At 40.7% G+C, this 26,523-nt stretch overlaps 1 long non-coding RNA gene across 1 annotated transcript; it reads right to left on the minus strand.

Annotated features, from left to right (window-relative positions):
- Positions 1-14,907: 14,907 nt before the first annotated feature.
- On the minus strand, positions 14,908-23,893 carry LOC148183596 (uncharacterized). Its single transcript, XR_015773424.1, has 3 exons — positions 23,831-23,893; positions 21,854-21,948; positions 14,908-15,026 (listed from the first exon to the last, which is right to left on the minus strand). It is a non-coding gene; the product is annotated as an uncharacterized LOC148183596 (long non-coding RNA).
- Positions 23,894-26,523: the final 2,630 nt, after the last annotated feature.

A 26,523-nucleotide genomic window follows, 5' to 3' on the forward strand; every position in this document is an offset into this window, starting at 1 on the left:
ATGTACAGAGAACAAACACCTCCAGATTTCTACCTCCATTACTCAAAAGTGCCTGGCTTCCTTGATTCTCCAACAGGTAAAATTTCTGAGGATTCATGTGCCCTGAGCTGATTTCAGGTCTTGGAACAATGACTGCATCAGCCACTTTCTTATGTATGGAAACAAATACAGCTACTAATTTTGAGAACAGTATTACTCACTCCTGAAACTGAGCATACTAGTTATTTACAGCACAATTTACAGCTTGACCATTAGTCAGCTGTTAAATTATGCCTTGTGATAAAAGAAGGCTTAGATCTGCTTCCTGAACAAATATGATCAAGCTTGCAAAAAGTGAAAGCAGATGGGAAGTTCTGTTGCAAAATTACTGCAGAAACAAAAAAGGAAAAAAAATCAATGGTGAAATATTGATGAAAATAAAATTCAGATGGAATGAAATAATGTGCAAATCACTTGGTGAAAGATACATCTCCAAATATGATTTAAGAGACATTTCAGTTCCATGGTTACACATTTAATTTTCCAAACCATGAAATGTTCCATTATTGTAATAGCTTTGATTGGCTGTGATTCTGCCAGCAAAACTACTACAGTATTGTTATAATGATAAATTTTGCTGCAAGAAAGGGCTATTATATAAGAATGACTCCCTCAGATATTTATAGAAAGAGTTTTTATTTATTTATTTTAAAAGGCTATAATGAGAGAGGCTGGATTGAAAACAAAGAAAAAAAGAAAATCAGTGCCAATCAATATAATGTTCTCAATCAGTCTAAGTTTTTCATATTTTAAATTGTTTCAAGGCTCCAGAATAACACAGAAGGAATCTACAGCTTTTACTGTTTTTTTTTAAGATGTGTGTTTTCACCTCTCTGTTATGACTATTCCTCCCTTCCTTCCTTCCTTCCTTCCTTCCTTCCTTCCTTCCTTCCTTCCTTCCTTCCTTCCTTCCTTCCTTCCTTCCGCCACTTCCTTCCTTCCGCCACTTCCTTCCTTCCGCCACTTCCTTCCTTCCGCCACTTCCTTCCTTCCGCCACTTCCTTCCTTCCGCCACTTCCTTCCGCCACTTCCTTCCTTCCTTCCGCCACTTCCTTCCTTCCGCCACTTCCTTCCTTCCGCCACTTCCTTCCTTCCGCCACTTCCTTCCTTCCTTCCTTCCTTCCTTCCTTCCTTCCTTCCGCCACTTCCTTCCTTCCGCCACTTCCTTCCTTCCTTCCTTCCTTCCTTCCTTCCTTCCTTCCTGCCTTCCTGCCTTCCTGCCTTCCTGCCTTCCTGCCTTCCTGCCTTCCTGCCTTCCTGCCTTCCTGCCTTCCTTCCTGCCTGCCTTCCTTCCTGCCTTCCTTCCTGCCTTCCTTCCTGCCTTCCTTCCTGCCTTCCTTCCTGCCTTCCTGCCTGCCTGCCTGCCTTCCTGCCTGCCTGCCTGCCTGCCTTCCTCCCTTCCTGCCTGCCTGCCTGCCTGACTCCCTGACTCCCGTCCCCACTTTTCATCCACATGATAGTTTGGAATTGAAAATATATTTTTCTGTTATCTTTCTTTCTATTTCTTTTTCATGACTATTCAGATAAAACAATTGTCCAGAAATTAACTAAAAATATATTAATATTTAGCTAGCTAGCTGCCCATCCATGTATACAGATAAATATTAAGTAGATGTGTGAATCTGAGGCAAAATTAACGACAAAGGTCAAAAAATATCACCTATAATAAGCCCCAGAAAGAGTATCCAATTATTGTAATAACACATTTGAAGTATAATAAAAATTTAATGTAGGGACTAATTTTCATTTAAATTTCACAAGTGTTGTGGGAAATACCTTTCATCATCACTCCTGAAACCTGAGAGCAAAACCACCACTTAGTGCTATGAAGTTCAAGTGTAAATTTGTGAAATAAATCTTCTTTTGTCCTTTGGGGTAAACTAGATTAGGAGACAAAACAGGAGAAGTAAAAATACAGCTACAAGCATATTCAGCAACAAATAAAGGCAACAAACAGGAAGGTGTGTGTTGCAAGCAATAGTCTAGTAAAATTAAATATTCTCTTTTTTTTCAAATATAAGCAAAAAGTTCATAATTAAAATCCATTAGTGAATAAGTTAATGGATTTGTGACAATCCTAGAGAACAGGCTTCATTGTGTTAAGCTCTCTATCAATCTGCTTCTGCTGATTGTATTTTCTATTCCCCAAGAATGTGCCTACCTTCAATATCCAAAGGGAGACTCTAGCTGGCCCAGTGCAGCTTCAATGTAGTGTCAGAAGTCAGGCATTAACCCACCAGCTCTTAGTGCTCTTCCTTAAGAGGCCAAAAGAAAAAGGAAACACACCTTCACAGCTTTTACTGTTTTCTCCATATTGCAAGGCATGTCCATGTCTTAAGATACAGCTGAGCATACACAGCACAGTGTAATTGGTGAAAGTCATAAACTTGCTCTACAGACCTGTGTCTAAATAAGTTTTCTTCTACAACTTTCCTATTGTGGAGTGACATGTTAAGGTGGCAGCTGGTAAGAGGTACTGCCAGAGCTGCAAACCAGGAGGTCCTCATGTCACAGGACCCTATGCCTCAGTGATAAACCACCAGATGCCTTCAGTGTACAAACACCCAGCACAGGCCTGGAGGTTAGAGAGGCCTGCGGAAATCCTACTGTTCCTGCTTTTTCCAAGCTGCTGAGCCATGAAATTGTCACCAAATGGTCAGAGGCACAAGCCTTTGTGTCACAGCTCTGACACTTTTCACAGGGCACTCACTTCTAGACTGTGGCAAGCTCCCATTTGTGTCACTGTGGGGATGCCCACACCTCCAGTACCAAACTTGCTGGACTGAGTCCATCTGTTGTTGCCTCCTTCATTTTGTGGCTGTTGGGGGCCTGGACAGACAGCTTGCAGTGCCTCTCAAAACACTGTGTAGGCAACACCATGATCTGCAGGGCCAGGACCATATTTCTAACACTATCACCATATGTCTTCTGTCAGAGCACATAGCATGGATGTCAAGTCCAAGGAAGAGTTCTCTCGTTAGACATTTTCAGGCTCCTCTTAGGCCATTTGGACATGCTCTTATGGTTCCCACCAAGTATCCTGCAGAGCCAGGTTCTTGGCAACAAAGCCCTTGCATTCACAAGTGAATGAGCATGGAAATTGTTTCATTAATGGCTCTGCACAGACACACCAAACTACCTCAATAAAAAAATACTACCATTTTTTTATCTCACAGAGGGCTCGAATAAATGAATATGCATCCCACCTCTGTATTGTAGTCACTATCTACTTGGCTGAAATAGTTACCTAAACCCCTCACTGAACATCTCCTACTACAACTGCACACAGAGCTGACCCAACATCGCTCTCAATGCCACACTCGGCAAGGCAGTGCCATCGGACCTTGGAGAATGATGGTGTTCTGCACTGGAGGCTTTGAGAGTAAGATGATTCAGAATGAGTGATTCCAAAAGAGCCTCTAGATTCATTCCCATCTGCCCTACTCCCACACCACACTCAATGTGTTTCTTCCCACTCACTAATAACAGCTCTTGCCTCCTACATGCTATCAACACCTGACTGTCTTTTCTCACTGCAAGAGAGTAAGTGCTTATAATGCATTCAAAGCACAATTTTGTCTGACACGTTGGTTTTAGCTAATTCTCTTAAGGGCTTTTTTTTTCCCTGCTAGAGCTGTTTCATTTGTAGGAGCAAATAAGCCCGAATGTCTCCTGCCACATCTGCTATCATCCCCTTATTCAATAGGCTGCTAAAGGTTACACTTCACACAACAGGATTGCCTTTTCCCACACTCACTGAACCTGATGAGAAAATCATGACCAGATACGTACCTCACCATTCAACCCTTCTGTACCTGTCTGATATGCTGGGACAAGCAAAAAGCTGGGAATTGATTCCTGTGTGGGCAGTTCTGCCTTTTCCAGCCTTGCAAACAAAATCCACCAATCTCAGACAATGCTCCACCTTGAAACACTTCCCTGTCTTTCTCTTATGCTTAGATCTTTATAGATCTTATAGCCACCTTATAATTCATCAGACTGGGTTCAAGTGAAAAATAAGATTGAGAGAACACAGTTAACATGCTCCCTGACCATGTGTCCTTAACAGGACACAGCCCTGGTCCCAGATGCAGAGCATGTTTTTTCTTTCTCAAGTAAGATCATCGTGGTGATTGGGACTCCTAGCAGGCCACAAGGGAATCTATCTAGCTAGAAGGCTTTAATGCTCGTTTTGGACCATAATGAATCAAAATGTTCTGCCAACACTGAGTTTTTTATGAAAGAAAACAAATAAATCTAGCCAGCAACATTTCTAAACTCGCTCCTCTATTTTTAAAGCGTTCAATTTCCCACCTAATGATTAAACTCAGCAAGGAAAAATGAGGGAAGATAGAGAATCTGAGTTCAAAAAATTTCAGCATATGGAATAAAAAGTTTCCAAAGCTCAGGCTGACTAACACCGTCATGCTAGAAAAATTGAGAGAGAAATACAGGCCAGCATGAACTCTAACCTAAATGTTACTGCAACTTTATCCACATATTTTACCATGGTTTCCTAAAAAATGAGGCTCACACAGTCACATAAAGCCAACTTGTCTGTGTCTGATTATAAATTCCCTCTCCTCCAGTAACTTCTGAAGCCATTGGCCAATTTTAACCAACTTTGCCAGAAAAGCAGAGGTCTGAAAAATAAACACCTCCTATTTCTAACATGGAGACAAGAGACACCCTCTGAAGAGGAGGGCCTTACTTTGCACTTCCACATGTTCTGGAAATGTGGGATCAGTTTTGTGCTGTTTCACAGTATTCTGATGGGTGGGCACAATGTTGGCACAAACAGTAGCTGTAACAGGCACACACATGACATCCCCTCAGTTTCTGGGAGACCAAAGTGAGGGATAGGAGCAAGAAGGACATCCAGTCTGGTAAGGCCAACAAAAAACTGCCAATGATTTTATCAAGTTTGGCACAGTGGGCCCTCAGCAATACAGTGAACTCCATCCACTTTCCAAGGCACGTCAGAACTGTAGGGAGATACTCTTGCATCAAGCTTCTCAGAAGCTGCCTTCATTTGGTTCCATGCTGTTCTGCAGCACAATGTCAGCAAGTGCACTTTCTGAGCATGACATCTGTGCTTGCAGGAGAGGGAAGACAGCACCCCAATATACACAGGTGTTCGTGTAGTAAAGCATGTGTCCAGAAAGCTGAGTGTACAAAAAGAGAAGTGCCCTTTGTGCACTCTTTTGGGAGCTGGGAGCCACATTAACAGCTGTACAATGGGAGGAGAGTAAGCAAGATCAGACAGGTCAATTAGATGCAAAAGTAAATGGGAAACTTCAGCTACAAATTTTCTGAAGAGCCTAGGTTCTGCAGGAGCACTGGAATTCACCAGTCTCACTATTTATTTAGAATTATGCAGGTTTTCCACAACCAGGATTTTCCAGCTCTCTTATAACCAGTGTACTGTGCACTCTTATGAGCCAGTTGTTTCCTGCTTGGTTAAACAAGCTCACTACTTACTGTAAATTCCACATGTTTGCAACTACAATCAGCTGATCTTATCCCTCCAAAGTTTTATCAGGTGTAAGAATTAGCAGGCTCTACACTCCCATACACAAGGGAGAGGGAATACTGAGATGAGCACCTTCCATCCCCACCTTCCCACCACATTCCACACACTCACACACCTGTGCCAGACAGCACAGGCATCCCAGCCCCTTGCTGGGACCAGGGCCTCCTCTCCAGTATGGCCAGCAGAGCCCTGGCAGGTGGGAGCAGGACAGAGGAGGACTGGCCAGGGTGCTAACCTGCACCAGGCATGCCAGGGAACCATGGATAGCAGCATGACAAGCATTCCCTGGTATGACTTTGTTTTCTCCAGGTTCATAATTCCCTACTGCCACTGCTGAGTTTCCCAAGGATGCTTTCTATACTTGAACCTTCTCAGAGGTGGCAGGGGAAGGTAATATTTCACTTTCTCCTGCTGCCCAAACAGAGCATGTATCAACCAGCATACCTACCACAGTTATTCAATAAGCATGAGCTGGTAGTCTTGAAGGTCTTGCCTGAATATTAAGCTATAAATCACCATGATTTTCTTAAACTAATGCTTAAGACTCAATGAAATACAAAGCTCTTGATGCTAGACATTGTACCAAAACCCAGAATGAGAATGTCCCTGCTTAGGACTCAGGGTTGCCACAATATATTAATGTTCGCCAAGAAGACTCCTTGAAATCTGTTCAACTCCATAGATATTTTTGGAAATCTTACTCCTCTGCTCCTCAACTTCTTCAGTTTTACTGAGAAAGCAGGTCCTCATTTCCTTGCATAGAATCTGGCTCTGCATAAGATACTCCACTCAAAACACTTCTGCAAAGCCATGACTGTTAGGCAGTTAAATCCAACCACCCAGTTTGGTTGGCTGTCCGCAGCAGCACGAAGTTTTATACAAAGGCTGCAAAACACTAACAACCTGCCTGCTAAATAAATTGAACTGGACTGATCTTCAAACTTTCCTGTGGAAAGACTGCTTCCAGGACTTGAGTAAGCTAGCATTTAGGAAGCTCAAATACATCCATTGCATTCTGCAGTAATTTCTGTAATTTGTAATTCAGATTCTGTAAAATCTGTAATTTCTCCCTTGCTTGCAAGAAAAAAAACTGCTGAACAGGCCAGCAATCAGGCCACAAACAGTTTTTAATTCAGAGAAACAAATCTGAAACATAGAAAATATGTGCTGAAGTTGTAATCAACACAAACCATTGTGCATGCACCTCTTCCTCATTATATTGTGATTTCCTTCTCCATCCATTTATATGCCTCTCCTAAGCCCTCCCACACTGGACACTTCCAGAATCCCTCTCTTGCAAACCTGCACCTTCCTTAACCCCCACCCTGGCTGCTGTCTCTTCCTGCCCCTCCATCCAGAAATCTCCCTCTTCCCTGGAATATAGCATTGTTCCTGTTGTATTCCAGAGTGCCCAAGTTCTGTTTTCCCCATCCCTCTAAGTACTACACCAGACAGAGGAATTCCCCTTTCAGACATGTACCTTTTGACTTTTGCTACCGTATGAAGGAAAACATTTCTCCATCCACAACATTTCTATATGAAACAACCCTGTGTTAAACTGGGCACAACTTTGTTCACTTGGGACACTGCCTAACCTCTCACTGGGCTGTCATATCACAGACAAGCTTTCAGACTCACTTTCCCCAAAAGCCAAAGAGGCAGATTGGGTCAGATTTAGGGCACTAGAGAGAGAAAGAGCCTTTGCTAGCTGTGATTCTGCTCTAATGGTCTTTTCCATCAAAAGGCCTCTTCAAGTTATGGTGGCCATTTATAACCAGGATTTTACTTCAGTTAAAATTATGCAAATCACTTAAGTTTTGCAAAAAAAAAGCCCAAAAAAATTACCAACACTTTGGCACAGTTTCTAGTGAAAAGGCACAATGTTGTTGCAGCCTGAGAACAGTGAGAAAAGCTCCTGCTGTCAGCACTACAGAGGTGGTGAACAGCATCCCCCCAGGACAAAGGCCTCCACACCTCTGGCATACTTCCTCCATGAAAATGTGCTGTAAGCTGCAGTTTCAGAATTGACACATCCCACCCTTTGTGACCCTTCACTGTTTTGCTGGCTACCTCACTGCAGTCTCATACCAGCTTTGTGCCAGCAACTGGGGTGGAAAGGACCTCCAGCCACTGAGAACTGCTATTCCACACAGACTGCACATCAACACAGACCTGGGCAAAAGCTGCTACTGCAAACTGAGGATGGCACCTCCACAGATAATAGCACAGAAGGGCTTCAGGAAGAGCACTGTGCAGTTTCTGTTTTGATAATGAATCACAGAATCATAGAACTATTTGGGTTGGAAAAGACCTTTAAGAACAAGTTTGATTAGGGGTTTTTTTGAAGATACTTGCAGTGTTTTCTGCACACTTTCTTACCCTTTTAAGCAATGAGCCATAGAGGAAAACCCCTGAAAACTGCTAGCCATGATTTCTCACCCTAACAAAGTAACAACATATCAGAGTATGCCACAGTTTCTATACTTGAATAAATACATAACATAAATACAGTTGTACTGTTGATTTACTAAATGTCAAATTAAGCTCCATTGGGATTTGTTTTTTCAGGCTTCCAGAGCTTAGAAATCACAATTATTCTGCCATTTTTTTCACTCTCCAAGACAGTTTCTCTTCGTATCATCACAAGGACTGTTGCTTGTTATCTTTTGCAACACTGACCTGTTTTGGACCTCTGAGCAAGGCTGAATCTTCTATGGGATAAAAACAACCCAAATCCCTTCTGAATATATTGCAAGGCAGACAGGTATTTCTAAAACTGTTTAGAACTGTCTTCCATCCTGTACATATTTCCCTAAGCAAATATTTATTTAACTGACTAAAGTATTAAAGATAATCACTATAATTTTATTTAAAGACATAATTTCAATTTCCATTTAAAACCACTTTATTAGTTCACCATTTAAGACATACTCAGCTGAAGCATCATGTCAAATTGCTAGCGTAGATGCAAATGTTTTAGTCTAAAAATTGCCAAGTAACACTGATTCATAATGCAGATACATCAAATAAAGAGTGGAAGTTAGTAGTTTCGATGTTTTTGGCATGCTTTCTTAGCAACAAAATTTGTTTCATTCCAAAACCTAAAAACTGACAAGTATTTAGCCTTAGATACAATGGAGTTTTTATTTTTCACACATTTTGCATGTATGAAAGAGATTTTTTACGCAGTATTTCAAAACAATAATGTCTCTTCCGCACCTCTGCTGCAAGCATGTGCTAAACAGCAAGGTGTTAAACGGGGTCTGCTGAGATTGCCAAAGTAGCAATAAAATAGTTTAAGACACTTTTAACCTTCATTTCTTTCAAAGAAAACACAAGGCATTTCTTAACAGTTTCTGTGGGCATAAGGCAGGGATTGCAAACAAACCTGGCCTTGTAGCAAACCTTCTTAGGAAACACTGGCCGTTTTTCCCAGAAGAGCATCATCATAGCTTAGGCTCTAGTTTTATAAAGTTCTGTTTTCCAAAGCTAAAGCAAGACTGTCCATGAGGATCAAGTGCTTAAAAAAGCAGTAAATATTCTAAGAACTGATATTTGGTTGAAAAAACAACTTTGGTAGAAAGTGCTTCATCCACTTCCCAGTAATAGCAGTGAAGCACTCAGTCACACTCAAAGTTGTGCAAAACAAAGGAAAAGCTGAACTAATCATACTCAGTGGAAATGCCCAGTGAGGGTCCCAAATCCTGCAGTGCCTAAAGGTGCTGTACATGCAGTATGAATTAAAACCACAGATTTATTTGCTTTTCAAAAGTTGAGGTTACATACACACCTTTCCCATGTCAGAGGATCAGCTGGAGTAAACATGCATCAATTCCGGGATGATGAACTGGACAGTTGAGCCTTGAAAATATGTGAACGTGCAGCACAGTAAAGTGAAAAAAGTGCTAGTCTGTCAGTGAAATATTTTTTTTTTCTTAAAAAGTTCAATAAAAGTGTTTATAACACCACCTACATCCCCAAAAAGCTCATTCAGAACGGTTGGAATAGCTGTCCATAAAACAGTACAAAACCACCCCAAGCAGAAGCAGATGGAACTTAACTGAAATGGTGGCAAGTGCATCTTACACAGCACTTACAGCACATTTTGCCTCAGGGTTTATACATTTGCTCATACAAATCTTACCATAAACATTTGAATGGGTTGTAAAGATACAAGGTGAACTAGATAATTTCATTTCAATCATGCCAGTCTTCCTCTGCTTAATTTTGGCTCCTTTCTCTCAAATTTGTCAAGTTTAGGCATTTTTTAATACCTGTAGAATACAAATAGGCCTTTTTGGTAAGAAGTATGTTCTTCAAATCCCAATCTCAATGTTTCAAACTATACAATCCTAAGGGTTTGAACCTACAAAGGACTCCATGCTCTATGCTTTAAGAATTCTACTACTTCTTACGGAGTCCTTAAAACGTTTTCATTGTTTAAAATAACCTTTTGTCAAATCCCAGCTTCTTTACCATGCTGTTTCTACATTCCAGTAGGGAACCACTCTCTACTCCTCTGCTAGTGGTGTGAAACCTGCAACAATTAGCAGTTTCTGATTGTCTCTGCTCTGCCTCATTCTTTACTCCGCTCCCTGCCAGCTGCTGCTTATAAAGTAGATACCTGTCCAATGATTAAAACAGTTACTCAAAAATAATTAAGTACTATTTTTAATGGGCATTCATTTGAGCGGCAATAAAATCATTGCATTCTAACATATTTCATTTGGTGCATTTTCGAAACAAGAGCATTTTAATAAATAATTCATATCAACAGAACACAAAATTTACTGGCCTAATACCTTTAGAAACATGCATTCAATGAGATAAGATGTACATACACGTACATGTACTTAGGTGTATTGTATTTTCATATTCCCATTATTACAACAGTCCTTATCATCTCTGATAAATGAAAGTTCCTGTCTGCACCAGGGTAGAAGACAGATTTCTTGCTAATGCATCTCTCAGTATATTAGATGAGGAAAAGCATAACAATTACCCCTCACTCTTGCATAACTTGGTCAGTTATGCAAATACAAGTAACACCAAAAAATAAAGACTTCAGAAGAATTATCATCAGCAGGTCTCTTTCTTTTTAATTTACACTGAAAGCACTAGGATTCATGGAGATATATCTGCAGGGGTCAGTCTATATTTGGATATATACACCCAAGCAAAAACTGCAAGTTTTCTATATAGATATATACAATGTCCAAGAGAAAATGTTGAAATAGAAGCTGTCCACAAATGTTCCTAGCACAAACAAGGGTCCTTGCGACCCACAAAATGCAGAAGCATTTTATAGCATTTAAAAATCATAGTGATAAAATGCTTAATTTGTGTAAGTCGGTCCCTGGGCACCACTTGAATTCTGATGTTGAACAGTAAGATAAGCAGGGTCCACAGGTGAAACAAGCATGCAGAGAAGAGCATCAATGAATATGGGCTTGGGAACAGGCTCTGCACACTAAGCATGGTGCTTTCAAATCCTCAAGATGCTGCTGAGGCATGAAGCACATGCACTTTACTCCCTACCCCCAAAACAGACGCATTCCAAGTATTCATTTGGCCAACAACCTCAGTAAGAAGAGCATTAAGTCCCTGTTGAAAATGCAGATTTGCTACAGGAGCTCTATAAAAAGTAAATCAAATTTTTAAAAAAAATCTCTAAAAAGCAAGTGTTTCTTTCATCTGTTCCTGACTTCCTTATTATTTCAGTGTTGGATGTAGAAGAGTAAATAAATCTCATTTTATATCTGTGACACAATTCCCAGCTGTGGTTTCCACAAGTCTTTCCAAAGCAGCTTTTTGGCAAGTTAAAATGATTTGGCACAATCACAGTCACAGAAAATATATTTTATTCCTAAAAGGATTATTCAAAGTTTAACAGGCTGTAAGAGCATCACATCCACTGAAACTCTCAGAGAATCAGAGAGAACTGATTCTCTACTGCCTGGTGTACATCCCTCACACCTTATGAAAATTTCCTCCAATATCCTCTCTTTGGAAACTGGCAGCTTTATTTCAAAAGCCAAAGATACAGCAATAGGTATTGTTGCAATGTTCATGGCTGGGACACTTGTTCATGGGAACCCTACTGAAACTCTGTTTTTAAGTCTCACTTAGGCGCAACAGCCATAATTCAGCTCTGAGTTTGGACCCTCCTGTGCTGAACCCAAACCACTGCTATGGGGTGAAAATGGTAAAATCCTCCAACAGCTTTCCCATTGAGATTGTGACACAAAAGTGTTTCCATTTCAGTATCTCCTGAATAAGAATAATTTATTTTTACAGCGCGCCTCCAGCATTTCCCACACACTTACCAGCTGAAGAGAAAAATCCTCAACCCCTTTCTGAATTTATCATCACAACACCTGCTCTCTGTCAAAGCTCACTAAGGACCCCAAACAAACCATCCTCAATGGGCCTCCAATCACTTTGCAATTTTGTGTTGCTTTTCAGCATGCCAGGCATATCCCAAACAGCCTAACCCACAACCAGATGGTCAATACACAGGGGAAGACACCCACAGGCTTTAAAAACAAACAAACAAATAAATCAGAATTACCGGTATTTAGTGTCTGTTTGTATTGCAGCTTTTAGGCCAGGACTTTAAAAAAGTGTCTGAGAGCACATCCACAATGTAGGAACCCACTCCCAACCTCGACTTTATTTCTGCCAACAGGTTGAGTGGGGAGCAGAGGGGGGGAATAAATCTAAAAAGCACTTCCTCTCCCCCCTGTTCCACAAATGAATTATTCATAAAAGCCAGGGATTTTTTTTATTACCTGGGGATTTCACTTTTATTATGTTCAAAGGACTGTTTCAGAAAGCACTCACTCCCCTGCAGGCAAATATGCAGGGTTTTTTTACACGGCCATATAAATTACAGTGAATATCTAAATAATACCGGCAAAACCTCAAAAAAATCAAATAGCCAAAAACATTAGGGACAAATTGCCCTTGCACAATTTATTCCATTGTTTGGTGCAACTCCACAGAGAATCTGAGGCCCCTAGTATACTGGATCTAAATTGATTTATTCTTACTATCACAGGGGAAGTCAATAAACTACTCCTAGGCGTAAGTTATACCGACATTTAAAAAAAAATCCTAAAAGACTAAAAAAATGGCTATTTTTCCTTAACTCCTGAGCTTCTACAAAGAGCTGAGCAACATAAAGATATATGTTGTTATTCTCATAAACCTGATTAGTGAAGACAAGGCATAACCACAGCTTAAAACAGAGAGAGAGAGAGAGAAAACAATGTATTTTTTCACTCTCAACAGAACATATTTTAGATGCTACCTCTGCTTGTTGTAATCACATTTCCAGTCAAAATCACAAATACTCCAGAAATCTATCTTACTCTGAAGAGCCAAAATATTTGTTTTTATTTGACCTCCTACTAGGTGCATTCATGGGAAAACAAATGGATTCTACTTGGGGCATGTCCATTTGTGCCTGTATCCCAGAAACCTGAAACCAGGCCAGCATTCTTCTGATTGAATAAAGCTGAGTTGTCTGGGTTAAATCTGTTGTCACTATGCCTCGCTTATACAGTGAAATAGTTTCTTTTTAAGCAAGACAGAGATTTACTGTAGGCAAGACATAGACTTCAAATGCATCAGCATGGAAGGGCAGGATAGAAATGTATGAATTCTTCAAGAAACACTCAGTAAATGTACTGTATACCTTAGCAGGAAGCTCTTTTTCTATAGATAATCATGGTCTCGAGTCAACAGACTTTGCCTACTTAAGCTATCTCTTGCATCAGAATCCAATTATAGCAAAGCCTACAGAAAACAGGTTTGGCACACTTTAATATTTTGGTATTGATCTAATTTAACTCTGGTTTCAATTACAACAGGGAGCATTTTATCAAGAGATAGATTTTGTTTGTTGGACTCTAAATTGTTTTTTTCCTTATTGTCTCTGATCTCACTATCTGACAACTTTTTCCATGCTTATTGCTGCAGTTTTAGAGATTTCACCCATTTTATTATGAACTTTTTTAGAGGAAAGAAATCAAATCCAGCTTTTCTATGTAATAAGGAGTGAACTCAATACTTTTAAAAATTGGGCTGGGGTTTCTGTAGCAACCATTCCACAGTGATGCAACTGAATTTGACATCAAAGAACAAATGTATCAAGTCATCCTGTCAACTGAAACACTTGCTTTAAGAAGAATGCCTACATCTATCTGGAACAAAGAGGGATTATCCTTAGTAAAATGAGTATTTTATTTAGTAATATATGTATATCATATCATCCTACTTGAGGCATCTTTTTTCCCATCAGTGTGTATAACTGCCACAAAAATTAGCTGAAGTTATCCGCAGAAACTGAGGAGAATAGACCTTTTTATTTAGTTTTCAGATGTATGGGAGAATTATCTAATTTTCCATTTAATGACATACAGAAGATATATGGAAGTAATTTTCTTTCTTCCTGCTGAATTTGGCTTTAAACTCTGCAGCTTTATGTCTTACATTCATTGAAGGGAATGTCATCTCTACAACCCAGAATAGTTACACATATTCATAAACTCCATCTAAGAAATTACCCCTGCTTAACAATGTGTGCATTTCAGCTACAAAGCCCAAAGCTTGACAACAGGAAAATTTTGCTACACTGTGCTCTCCCAAAATACAAAATCGCATATGTTGATAATCTGGAATGTTTGCTGAATTAAAGGATTATGAAATCATATCAGTGATTAGAATCATACACTGCTGAAGGCAGATAGCTGGAGTGTTGAAATTTCTAAAAAGGAAGCTGTCAAATAGTAGGAAGCAATTTGCAATAATCCATGGCTTTGTGAATAAAATCACAAACCTAGTGCTCTGTTAAGCTCCAAGAAGTGATAAAATTTGAATTCAGAGTTTGTAATTCCAAAATGAAGTCCATTTCATGGGCTGCCACAATTTCTAGAAAAACATAAGACTTCACAGAGATAAAGGAACATTACAAACTCACTGTAACTGAGACAGAGTTCCTAGTGTTTCTTCGAGCATGAAAAGGCATAACACTCAGGGTAGACTGCTTTTTAAAACTCCCTGTTGGTGTTGCTGGATGGGAGATACAACTGTTCAGCCTTAAAGAGAAACATGCCGTGCATATCTCTCCAGCTGAACAGCAACAAGAACTGTGCCATTTTTAGCTCAAGGTAGCTTCTACCTGCAACTTGCTTTTGATGTGGACGAAGAGTGCAGCTGAAAATTGCAGCTTGTGCTCTTGAGACTATTTTAGAAAGAAACCCATTTAAAAACAATTCAGGTGCTTTTCAAATGTCATTGAAATAAAAATTTGTTTAGGCTCACATATGTCAAAGGCTTTCACATCTACAGTGGAAAAATGGATGAACTCCTGTATAACCAGCGCACCTGCCCTTAAGGCTATAATTCTTCCAAAACAGGTTCCTGTAGTTAGATGTCAGGCGATCATTACCTGAAAAAGAAAAAAAAAGCTTGTTCTAGTAACAATGGCCGTTTGTGTACAGGCTTCTGATGAGAGACACTGCTTAAAGATTCAACGTTAGTTTCAGCATTCCTGCCTACTGAACAAGGAAACACCTTTGAATTTGACCCAGAAACTTAAGAACTCAAGCTGTAATATTGAAAGTGCCTCATATGCACATGCAAGGCTTCACCCAACAAGCAGCTCTTTCCTGAGAGCAGGAGAACGGGTACAAGCTGTGGTTCGGGGAAGTAGCAAGGGGCCAGCAAATACTTTGCAGCCAGAGTTCATTTTTACTATTATATACCAGCCTTGGCAGCTGCTTCTCAGCTTCTCGGGGCTGTAGTGACTCAAGGTGGGCACTTCTCCCCAGTTGTCATTAGCGAGGGCTGGTGAACTCCTCTGGAGTCTGTCCTGGTGACACGGAATAACCCCGCCATCAGGAGCATGTCCTTGCCCGTTTGTGCCCGGTTCGGCTCACAGGCTCAGACTACAGGGAAATCAGCATCCTGCAAGGTCTCAGGCAGTACCAGTGCTGTGAAGGCGCATTCCCAGCACCTGGCTGGCTCCATTACAATTGGTGTGGTTCTATCTGTACAAGGAGGGACTTTCCAAATTTCCTTGTGTTCACGTTTATTGCTGCCGTGCCCCAGGTAATGCAAACGGCAGGTAATTGGAGCATTTCTGTCCTTATTAGTTTGTGTTCCACAGGATTTCCTCGGCACAGATGACACCTTGGACAGCCTGCAGCCTGCTTCATGCACAGACTATATACCCATCGCCCCACCGCGGTGAGGGCTTTTTTATCTCAAAGTAATCCCCTGAGCACCTCCCGTCCCCCAGCCCCAGCGCGGAGCTGGCTGGTGGCAGGTCCCCAGGCCGAGCTGCGCTGGCAGGCGCCGCCGGAACGGGAAAGCCCTCATCGCTCCTGATTGTTTTCCTGAATGCCTCTGCGAACAAGGGCGAGAGGAAACATCAGGGCCTGGCGGGCGGCCAGCGGCCGAGGCAAACACGCTCCGCTTGCGCCGCCTCAGCCGCGGGCTCCCGGCCCGGGGGGACGCGGCCCTTCTGTGCCGAGCGCGGCCGGCTCCTCACAGCCCCTGCGTGCCAGCCGGGGCCGGGGGAAACTCCTCGCCCCTCAGAGCATTGTTTCGCTTGGAACAAAACCTGCCCGCAGCCTCGGAAAAATAAAATTATAAATAAATGAAAATAAAAGCAGTTTGCTCTCGCATAGGTGTGGTGGGGCTGTGGGGGGATCACCCCAGAACCGGGCCACGCCACGGGAGCCACCATCAGCTCTATTGCCCAACTCCATCAGGATGAGATCCTGGGAAAGCCTCCCACAGCAGCCGCTGACTCTTACAGAGCGGGGGGAGAGGAGGATGAGGGACAGGCAGAAGCGCCGCTGTCACCGGGCTGCCTTTGCCCGCACACCCTCTGCCCATGCACAGGCAGTTGCCAGGCTGTGGGGTCCCCATGCAGCCTCCCAAAGAGCCGTGTCCTGGTCACCGTCCAGCTGCCCATGGGGTGCAGCCAGGCTAGGATTTCACCTTTTGAGATGGGCACGTTGGGAGCACATGTGAAAGCAGTTAACTGTGCAGTTATTTGGTCATAGGAATTTACATGCTCAGCCGCTGAAGCTGGAGGCTCTATGGTTAACTGGAGATATTTAATGGATTTGTAGCAATGGGTGGTGGGGCTTTTAAGTCCGGCAGTCTGTTCAGCTCCAGACCAAGAAACAGACAGCGAGTTTGTACCTCTAAACCCATTCATTTCAGAGCAAGGGCAAAGGGATGGAATCCAAGACAGGGCAGTGATAGAACCACCCATGCTTTAGTCTCAAATCCAGTCATCTGTGGCATCAGAACAGCACATGAGACCACAGCTGACATGCTGCCAGGAGATCACTTCCTCCCACTACCATTTTCCAGGCTCCACAGGCAAAGTTTGGGAATCACCATTTTACAAGTGTTAATAACTTGCAAGAAATTTTTCAGGCTCCACCAATGACATGTTTTGAGTTTGCAAGAAGCTCCATTACAGAGAGAGCGCTTTAAAAAGTAAAAATTAGTGAGATCAAGATAAGAAAATAAAAAGTGCTGACCTAACATTCCTTTCCCGGGGTGAAACACAATGCAAACTGGGAATTTCCTACAGCTCTTTGCAAACATTGCTTCTTTGGAGGCAGGATGGTCTAGGATGTTCTTTGGGAACAGTGGTCTAGGGCTCAGGACACCTGGACTTACTTCCATCTGTGTCACTTATCTGCTGAGTAACCTTGGGATATTACTGTAAAAGGACACTCAAAGAATCTATGAATGAGAAGTGCTGCACAGGGACTAAGCTCTTCTGCCATCTTCCCACAGCACTGACACAATCCTATGCTACAGCTGGCATTTCTGTCACAGCTTGCTTACAGTCCTGTGGAAGGGCCTTCTAATCAAGCAGTTCTGTTTGCAAGAAATTAGTCCAAAAGAGATGTGTGAAACCAGAACGATATTTCTACCTGGATTTTTAGTAGAGTTAAGATCCAGGTTACAGATTGAAATCCACAGGACCGAGAGAGCATTTCAATTTCAGGCATCTACTGTGGCATTGATGTTGTTGCCTATATTTTTAAGTCCCATTCACAACTGCAGCAATAGAAAAAACCTAATAATGGCGAGGTCTGTTCAGTCAGACAAAAGTACCAGTCAGGTTCAGTTTCTGTAGACCACTGGGATTTTATGCCATTGAGAACAGTATCCATATGGCTGTAACACCAGTTTTCCATACTCTCTGGTAAAAGCTTCCCAGAAACCAAAATAAGGTGGAATCTGCTTTAATCCTGCCCTGTTTACACACTAGAGAACACCTGTTTTCAAGTAAATCCTTAGCAGAAGCCAGTGAATCAATGTGCCTTATCCTGTGGGACTGAGGCCTACATTTTAAAATCTTTAAGGGATACTTAACTGAGCTTTATCATCAGGAGAGGATCAGTTTAACATCTGAATCTCCCAGGAGCCATATACATGATTTATCTGTCTGAAGGCTTAGAATCCCATCCAGCCTACAAAACAGAACCTTGGACAGGCCACCGGACATTTATCTTACCGTGAGGTTTATTAAATACCCATTGCCAAGCTCTCTGAATATTTGGCTTCAAAAAGATTAGCCAGAAAAGCCTAAGAATTACATTTATCTGATCCAGCAATATCAAATCCTTAATGATGTCTACCAGAGTGAAATAAATAAACTCTCTTGTAATAAAATCTTTTTTTTCTCTTCTGAAACAAATTCAAGTTTTTCATAGGTTTAGAAGGTGTGGTTCTGGCCAAAGCAGGTAAGTGACCAAAACAGCAATGAGTGGCTAAATAAACAAATATATTGCTTTGTAGATAATTTTATCTATTTGCACTAAGTTATTTATTAGCTTAATGTCACTGGCATGTACAAATTTGCTCTAAGAAAATAATTTGACTCTTTTTTTTTCTCTGTTTGCCGTTTTCCATGCATTGCAAAATTCTCAGATGCATCATGAAAGACCTTATAGGCCTACATGTCAAAGAGCAAAAAGTCAAAATTATTATCATATATGTGTCTTCAACTGCAACTTCTTCACTGTAAGAGACAATAGGTGCACTCACATTGGGTTGCTAAGATAAACAAGCCTTTAATTCAAAAACAAACATTACAAAATGGCTCACAGAACACAAATTCTGAAATATATGTATTAACTGGTAAAATTCCAGGTCACAATTACTCTTTATATAAATGTCTGTCCTGGTGGAATCTGAAGAAGCAAACACAAGGAAGGTAACACCCTGTAGGAATAGAAATGTGTTCAGTTCCTTGTCTAGGACTCTAACAAAGAATATACTCACACATGAGGCTGAGTATCTGGATTCTGAGATATCTGTCTCCAAAGCTGGAAAAGGCACCAAACACAAGGAACCCCTTCCAGAACACATTGCCTGGGCGGGCTGCTCCTCTGTGGAGTTCTCAAAGTCTCCTCATGCAGGGCAGCCCATAAACGGTCAGCCTGAGATCCAAGAGACATTGGGATCATGTTCCCAAGGCAGCCATATGCCAGATGCAAGATTATATTCTCTAGCAAGGCTTCAGCAATTCAGCAAAAATGCATGTAATTCCTAATATTTCAGCCTCAACAGATCTGTGTTTGCAGACTTTGGCATCACTGGAACATTTCCAGACAGTTCCACTCCCATCAGCTCCATTTGTTCTGAATCTCTGGATGGTGCTACGCCTCTGACACATAGGTACACATGAGATAAAGAGAACACATTGGAGTGAGATTACTATCCAAAGCTTCAGGGGCGTAAAAAATGGATGCAAATTATTAGATCAGACTTGGATTCACCTATGGTGTTCAATGGGTCCTGGCTGACCCATTCTGCTGAGAAATGATAATAGGCAAAAGCAAAGGGAAGGAGAAGAGGTAACTAAGAGACTGCTTAGTAAATTCAGCCCTGGTGAGGTCATGGACAAAATACCAAGGCCCTCCCTGTTTGTGGCATATCTAGAGACATCTAAAATAAGATAATATGGAAAAGGCTAAGGTAGAAAGAGTTTATATTTTATCTGGAGAGTAGTGGAGAGTAGGTACTTCTAAAAACAAAATAATCAGGCAAAGGGCCTTGTGCATCTGCTAATCAGCTCTGCCTGTCAAATTAAAAAGGAGCTGAGGGTGTTTCCAGATGAGTTTAAGAAACATCTTTACCTTGAGACATCAGTGTTTAGCCCCAAAAGGGCATTTCAAGTGCCCCTTAATTGCCAGTATGAAAAGTAAGAGATAATGATGAGAACAGATGGGGGGTTGGTTTCACATCCCATTATGGAGCAAACTATATAATCCTTACTCAGGTGGGAGCACAGACTTTAATTCTGTACATCACAGTAGAATGTAATGCAGTAAAAGAGAACATTCCTGCATTATTCTGAAATCACAGTCTGGACCCCATTTGATGTAAGAGGAAAAGATTATTAAATAAAGAAATTTTAAAAGATCATGAGGTACCTCTACCTCTACTAGAAGAAAAAAAAGCTGCATGTTACACTGCAAATAGTACTTCATCTAACAAAAAGCGGTGTTGTTATCCCACAAATACAGAGGACAGCATGGAGCAGCAATTTGTTTGACTTGCCAGAGTAGGTAGCAAGGAATAGAAAGGAGAGCATTCTTAACAACTGTTTCTGTCATTGCAGGAGAGGAAGAATTGCCCAAGGCAGGGATATTTCCTGGTATGGCACAGGGACTTTGATAGTCAGCTGGTAATACATTTACCAGCTATCTAGTTTTCCCAGAAGTGTCTTGACCTGAGCTGACTCATCTGTGTCCCGGGAGGCTGACTAATCATTCTGATTTATTATGTTGTGGCCTGCTAGCCATTTCAGCTCTGTTTACATTGGTGCCAGTACAAAATTTTATACAGGGAAATCTAGGTTCTGTATGGGCATAGTTATTTAAACTAGAATCAAAACCAAGAAGAATTTATCACCAAGCATCCACAAAAATGAAATAAGGGCAAAATGACACTCTGCTGAACATCTGGGAAAAATGCTGAAAATTTAAAGGGCAGGCAGACAAGCTAGTAAGCCAATTAAGCCTGAAGTTAATTGGTAATTGTAGGCATCTTACAATGAAATTACAAAATTCCAAGGACTGCTTGTAACCTACAAAAAACCCACATGATTATTTTTAACAAGGAAGCAATGGAGTTCTGTGTTACAGGAAACAATCTCAGTCCTACTGAAATAATAGCTCTTGGTGGTGAGCATGTACAAACCATGGCGTGGAAACCAGCAAAAAAGCCTCTTGAAAAACCCAGAGAGTGTGAGCCCATTTGCCTTCATTTGTACCAAAAACTTATTCTAAATGAACCTCTACACCAAAAAACATACTTGTGATGGGCATAACTGTGTCGGCTTTGTGTGATACTGTTATCACCTGCAGACAGCAGTCAAGGAAACTTCCACTCATGAGACCTAAAGTAGACTAAGCAGAAGACTCAGCAAAGCATGAAAAAAAGAACAACAAAAAGGATAGCACAGCTGACAAAGAGTATTTTCCAAAAGCAATCTCAAGCCCACGTGCTCAGATATACAGTAGTACCTCATTAAATACAGTAGTTTGCCTATTCCCACCAGTACTGCATTTGAGATTCCACACTGCTTGTATCTTACTGATTTACACCTAAATTGTGCTCAATTTATTTTACTTTGATTGCTTTGGAATCTTGGCTTGGGATCTGAGATTCACTCTGGCAAATGGCTTTCTCTATCTCAACCCATAGTAACAGTTTGTGAGACAAATAAAGGCACTGACAGGTTCTCTGCCCCAGAATTTTGTATCAGAAGTGAATGAAGAAGTGAATACCACACTTCCTCAAAGCCAGGCTCTGAACACTTCCTGTTAAATTAGTAAGTAGTAGAAATGTCACCATCCTAAGTTTCAGCAAATTTACCATACAAAGAAAGGATACTTGGATGGATTATTGAAAAAGGAAGGTGTATTCTTGGTGAAAGGGAGGTCTTATTTTCTTAGCAAATCTCTTGTTTATAAATTAGTGTTTAAAGAGAAAAACAAATCACTTACTTAAAGAAAGTGTCCAAAACTTTTAATCTTACACTCATTTCTGAGAGAAGTGTATTGCTTACAGTGACCTTCACTTAAAAAAAATACTGATGCCAACAAATGCCTGCCAGCTGTGCATGAGAAACACTCTTAATTACACTGAACTTTGTAGTATTAGTGATGTTTCCACTAGACATTTTCAGCCACTGATAAAAAATATTTTGTATATTTTCAACTCACTCACATGAAATGGTTGTTTCAAGTGGATCTGTCATTGTGGTTTCCTGGATTTCTTCAGTCTTGTTGGAAAGCTTGTAAATTCCCATGGCTGATAGCAGGCTAAGGAAGGAAATAAAAAATAGTAAATACCACTTCAATGGTGTAAGTCCTTTTCTGCTCTTTTTTGGCTGAGACTGCATTTCAGGAGTTTATTACCTGCTTTTACACAAACTTCAAAACAGTTCCATCTGAGAATCCGTCTGTATGTCCATTTTGCACCCTCAATTGAACTCCCTTCCACCAAATCAGGCTTTACTAAAGATATATACTGGTAGGTTAGTATTTGGCTGAATTAAGTGAATCTGGGCTGCTAGTTTATTTTACAGGAGCACTTGACAGTATCAATACATTAAATGGATGAAGCAACTGGATGGAAAATTACTCTTTAATATCATATTACTTCCTACAGCTACAGAGCAAAACATGTAAAAGAAACAGTAAGATAAATCAGATTATCTTTTTCCATGTGCAGTGATTGGGTATTTAATATCTGCTAATTTTTAATTATATTTTTGAAAATGAACATGGTTTTAAACTGAAAACAAAATGCATATAGAATATATTTACTACACAGAGGAATGTCAGCAGATCAGTTTTCTGAAGTTATACCTCTTTTTGCACTCAGATCATGTAGTAAAATTACTTGTGCTGCTTATTGCTTGTATTGCTGCAGATGAGACCAGAATGCAGCCCAGCACAGCTGCAGAGAACGTGAAATATGCAGCAAGGACTATTAGTTACTAACTCAAATTTACTTTTCAGAAAGCACCTAACTGTCCCATATGCTGTAAACAATCCCATGACTCCTGGAGAACATGAATAATAGTGAAAGAATCACGCCTTCTGAACAGAAGATTGAAGAATTTGCTGCAGCTGTTCTAAGAGAAGACATAAGAAGAAATTCCGAGTAGCATAATGCTGTTAGAGGAATATTGACACTGAGTTGACCCAGTGACAGCACTCAGAGCTGATGAAGAGATTTAAATGGTGCATTCTGGTGAGGGGTTCAAAAGTCAGAAGTCATAACCCAAAATAATTGTGTATACCGGAAATTCAAACTATTTCACTCTGGGTCAGAATACTGAACTAATGGAATTAGTTGCCAACTAAGAACATGGAAACACTGCAGTCTAAGTGGTTTGGAGACATCTTGGCACTTTTATGGAGAGAGAAAGGATTAAAGGATCTAGTGACAAAACAGAAAAGTGGGGGTTATGAAAAACTTAAGGGGGGACAAGCCTCTGAGGTCAAGTGGCATTTTCCTCTCCAAACGTCATTTCCTCTCTTTTATGTCGCTCTTCCTAAAGACCTCATGTCAAAATCACTAAAGCTTAGATGAAAAATGGACTTCTACTGGATTGAAACAGGGATGAAGCAGCATTATCTTTTCCTCTGCTCCATAACAGAGGCTGCTAACCAACAAGAAGAGACTTCTTTATCTATATACAGTGCCATGCATTTGACCCACTCAGTCTAACGCAGCACATGAGGTTTTCTCATATCAGCCTCTTCCTGTAACCTTATCTTCCCCAGTCCCATCAGAATACTACAACTGACCAGATAACAGAAATAAACTGCAATAACCTAATGTCACAACACAACTGTCTAATGTACATTTCATTGGTGACACACTTCTTAATCTGTACTGCCCAAAACATTTGCAGTATTAGCATGGGCACACCATTTGCAATTGCAAGAAGTACATGGAACTATTGATCAATGTTTTAAGCACTAATTAAGTGACAAAGCACTAATAAAGACTCTATATTAGATATTTATGCCTTGTTTTGTTTTAGAAGAAAACCTGTTCCCATGAAGAGGTTGCATCAGATATAAAAACATTTTAGTTGGAAACTGCATGCTTATATAAAAAGCATATGTAAAAGAAGGAGCATTTTTAATTTGTCAGGTATTAAAGCAAGACTGTATTAAAAGTTCTTACTGTTTGACTCTTCCAGAAACAGTTCTTACAAGTTAACTTTTACATTGTAGCTGCTTTCCTTTGCCTCTTGCTTGAGTTGACACCTGCTGCACCAGCTGAGGCACACAGGGGCTTCTCCAGGCAACTTGGTACTGATCTGTCCCCAGGACATGTAGGATACTCAGACATTCTGTAGCACTATGTCACTGCATTGTGCTATGTCCTACTTGAGTTAGGCTCCAAACTCTTGGTCTTCAGTGTACCTGTAAAAACAAGATCTAAGAAGAAGGGTAGGTAGTGCCAGGGGTAATGATCAGAGAATCATGAATACACTGATAAAACTGTCTTGGAGCCTGACTTTTCTCAACAGCATAAACCAAATAACATTTTCCAGAGCTAGATCCACCTGGATATAATCCAGCATAAAATCACCCAGCCATTTCTTTTGCAAAAGGTGTGGGGGGATCCCTTTGCTGATGCTTCGTGGAATACGCACTTTTATTCTGTGTCTCAGCAGACTCAGTAATGCTTACCTAGGTTGTCTCCAAATCCAGCTTGCCAATGGGCTTCCTCACAGGGAGAGGTACTGAACAGATTTTGTACCTTTCTAATCCTGAGGAAAGTCTCTGAGCATGCCTGATCCATGGCAGCAGCCTGCCAGGGGAGATGGACAGATGTCCTCCAAGCACTACAGAAGAGCTTGAGTGGAGCTGATTCAGATCAGGAATGAGCCAAAGCAAGAGAGCATGGGGCAAGCCTGCATTCAGGAAATGGGATTTGTCCAGAGATAACAAAGGAAAATTTCAATACTTTTCTGAATTGCAGGGAGCCTAAATAGAACAAATTTTTGAACTTTTGGAACGTTTGGAACATTTGCCAGTGATTCAGTTATTTTTTCCATATGGCAGAAAAAAGCTTGTGTCTTATGCATTTTACATAGAAAGCAGCTTTGTCAGCTCACATCCTGGGATGTGGCATTAAAGAACATTCCTCTGATTCTACCCACACAGACAGCTCAATTTCCCCAAATCCCTCAGCTTTCAGTTACCACTAAAAACAGATGTCAAAATCTTTGCAGACTATATTATTAAACCAGGTAAACATTTGTTTGTGTTTTTCTTTCTCATCTTCATAAAAACACTGTAAAATCACCGTTTCTTAAAGCATCTCTGAGGTGCCCTAGAATTTCAGCTAACCTACATTTGCTTCTATCCAGTGTCAGTCTGACACCTCTACCTGTCTCTGCAGAATCCCACAGTACTATATAATATGCCTCCAAAACTTATCTAGGTTTCATGTAATAAATATATTTTATACTTTCAGACAGATAAAAAGATAATTCAAATTATAATTATAACCATGTAACACTTATTTCTCACAGCATAAAGCCGTTTTTTCAAATTTGAATTTGCTTTTGTTAAACCTAACAAGTGGCTTCTGATTTAATCTGCAATTAATTACTTTCAAAATTAGGAGATCTTAAAGCATTGAAGCTCCCTCTTAGTTAAAAAGAACAATTAATTATAGCTTAGTAATCAATTAAAAGCTATGCATTAGTAATATTTTGCATTCAGAGAGACAACAGTTACACAGACAGAAACACATTTGTGGATGGATACCTCAGAAAAGTTGATGTAAGACAGAGTTCACCTGTCTAGAACTCTACAGTCCTGATTCTAAAACAAAATTAGACAGGGCTCAGCAGGTTGAAAAAGGCCAAGTAAGATCTTGATCTCCTTCTGCCTCTCCTTCCACCTTTCCTACCTGCTCCATTTTGCCATTTTGGTCCATGATTCTGTTTGCCCTGTAAAGATTTGTCTTTAACAGAACATCTCTCATGAGCATTTGTATGTGTACAAGATCACTGCTTAAGCAAAACAAGTCACTATCTCCTCTGAATCCTCCCATGCCATTGTGATGTTAAAGTGATTTATAACGAAGAATTTATATCTCATTATTCAATAATGGGTGTTGCTCAGATTTCAGATTCTATCTGGCTCCATTAATTACATGTCAACGATTTTTTTCTCTCCTTTTCCAACAGAAAAATAAGGTGCTGCCAGAGCAGTCTGCCTGAAAGGTTCAAATGTCAGGGCAGCAGTTCTGAATCAAATGGCTCTTACTCAATCAATGCAAGAAAGAAAACAGCTGTTAGAGATTCCCTGAAAGTTGCTGTGATGGGGAAAAGCCTAGAACTGCTTTTCACCCACCTGCCTCCATGACTTTGGCTCTGTCCTGAATGGTACAGCACAAAATGCAACATCAGGAGAATAAATAACCTGGCCTGAAATTTCTGGGACTTTTCCTATGGCTGGCACTAAGGGTTCCTCCTTTCCCTTCACAGATAATGGACTGACAAGGGCAGCTCTGCAATTCAGAGGGAAGTACTGCAAGTTACACTGTAGCAGGGCATGGGGGCCAGAACAGGGCTCAAGCTTCCACTGAACAAGTTTAGCATTTTATTTACACATTTAAGGAAAGTACAATAGAGGAAGTATCTCCTGGGGGCCAATTAACCTCTTAAACATGTTCACCTTTTTCAGCGTCACTTTTATCTACAAATTTATGAGGACAACATGTACCTGACCTGCCTCCAAAGAGACCACAATTTGCAAAATATCAGGTGGCTATTTCTGATGAGCAGGAGAGAAAGGGTGAGGGAGCTTTTTCCCCAACTCCTCTGGTACAGCAGACAAGCAGCCTCTAAAGACTTC

This window comes from Pseudopodoces humilis, chromosome 11, assembly GCF_049639895.1.
Source record: "Pseudopodoces humilis isolate 2021_Gansu_Grassland_sample_001 chromosome 11, ASM4963989v1, whole genome shotgun sequence".
In the NCBI taxonomy this organism is placed as follows: Eukaryota; Metazoa; Chordata; class Aves; order Passeriformes; family Paridae; genus Pseudopodoces; species Pseudopodoces humilis.